The following is a 2,103-nucleotide window of genomic DNA, read 5'->3' on the forward strand; positions in this document are numbered from 1 at the left end:
TCTTCATGTGGGGCGGGGGTCAGAGGGTGTCAGCCAGTGAGAGGAGGCCTAGTGGCCAAGCCACCCACTCAGGCCAAGTCAGGGTGGGCCGAGCACAGGGGTCAGGGGGGTCAAGGAGGGGGGAATTGGGCAGGGGCTGCTTTTCACATAGGTCAGCTTCATCAGAACAGAGCAAGCCCTGGTAGAGGATAATGCCCACCCTTAGGCAGTCATTCTACGGGTGCAGGGCTGGGCCATGGAGGGGAGAGGGGAGGGGGAAGGACCAAGGCTGAGTGGCCACTGAGCTGGGAGCTGCTTGGTGACATTCAGTTCACAGGGGACCTGTCCTCCACCCTCGTGGCTGGGCATGGGGATGGAGTGTGACCGGCAGGCTCCAGGACCAGCCACGGGGCGGAGGCCACACAGAGGTTTGGCCCCGGAGGAGAAGAGACTGGGCCCTGGACGCTATGCCCGAGCAGCTGACAGGCAGGACTGTGCAGCCTGAGCACTGTGGGCCAGGCCTCACGTCATCCATGGTGCCCCTGTGCCTTCTCCCCTCTGTCTGTGACCCTGTGCCTGTGCCCTGCTGCCCCGGGCCGCGTCCCTAGAACACAGGGTCTCCTGGGGCCAGGACAGCGAATCTGCAACCCACACATGTCTGCATACGTTTGGGAAAGTGGGAATCTGGCACATACATCTTGCACTGGGGTCCAGCCCGTTCCCAGCTCCCCACCTTCAGACCTTGCGCCCACCTGGGGCCTCACGTGCCCCCCACCCCCAGCTTCTCCCAGCCCCCTGTGGACAGACAGAGATCACCAACAAAAAGAGGCCACCGTCCCTCGTGTGGTCCGGTGGTCACCAAGACCTCCAGTGCATCACTGGAAATGGCCCATGGAGGACACCCCGGGCCCAGGCAGAGCCCCCCCGCCCCCCGTGGGACGGCTGACCAGAGCCTGCGGCACATCCATACGCCATAGTCAGTGAGTGAGGACAAGCCGTGTGCTTTCATGCTCACCTTTTCACATACGTGATCGAAGTTTCATGTAAACAGACGTTCATCATAAACCATAACACGAGATACCTGCGCTGGCAGGGATGGGCAGCTCCCGGCAGTCAGATAGGGGGCATCCTCCAAGCATCCCCTCATCCCTCGACTCCTCAGAATGCCTGTGAGTATATGACCCAGGAGTAAATGTCCCCTCCCTGGGCCAGGCTGAGCAGAGCCAGGACCCTCCAGAGCACAGGTAGGGGGGTCACTTTAGCGGTGCCAGAGCGCCATCTGGTGGCCAGAGGCTGCCACAGCCTCCCAAGGCCCCCCCTCTGGGGGTGAGAGGAGGGAAGGCCTGGTGGAGGTCCACGGAAAGAGGTCACGCAGACACAGGGCGGGGAGGGGGAGGAGACAATACACACATGAAGTGCTTACTCTTCCTAGCCAACCAAATCCACAAGGGACAGAGCAGGGAGGGGTGTGAGTGGGTGGGTGGGTGTGTTGGGTGGGGGGGGAGGTGTCACCTGTGAACCCCTCCAAGGGGTGTGTGTGGGTGTGGGTTTGGGTGTGGGTGTGGGTGTGTGTGTGTGTGTGTTGAGGGGAGGCGTAGGTGTCACCTGTGAACCCCTCCGAGGTGAAAAGCCCATGTTGGTGAACCTCGGCGAGACAGGCCCTGGCCTAAATGCTCACGCCCACCGGGACTCCTGGACGGACAGGACACACGGCGCATCTGTCTAGCAACTTGGCAAAAGAAACTTCTAGAATCTTTTCCATGGTCAGCACACCAGAACCAGAACACCATCCCTCCCTGCCCTGGGTGGACCACAGGATGGGCAGGGGTCACACTGTCACTGCCACACCCTGTCCTGTCCTGGGACCCAGGATGGCTGGGATCCATGCTGGGCTTCGCTCTCATCCCCCACGCCCACCCCACCCCCCGCAGAAAATTCCCTCTGCCTCCCAGAGCCCCTGAACAAGACCCACCCTTGTGAGGGTGGCAGCGTCTCATTCTGCTGTTGGGGCGGCATGGGGTGGGCATCTAATGATACCCTCAGATGACCCTGCCCTAACTGTCAGCTCTGCAGGGACCACCTGGGGATCTTGTTCAAGGGTGGTCTCTAATTGGTGGCGTAGTG

Source organism: Echinops telfairi, unplaced genomic scaffold (assembly GCF_000313985.2).
Source record: "Echinops telfairi isolate 266 unplaced genomic scaffold, ASM31398v2 ScPeMD7_3;HRSCAF=10, whole genome shotgun sequence".
NCBI lineage: Eukaryota > Metazoa > Chordata > Mammalia > Afrosoricida > Tenrecidae > Echinops > Echinops telfairi.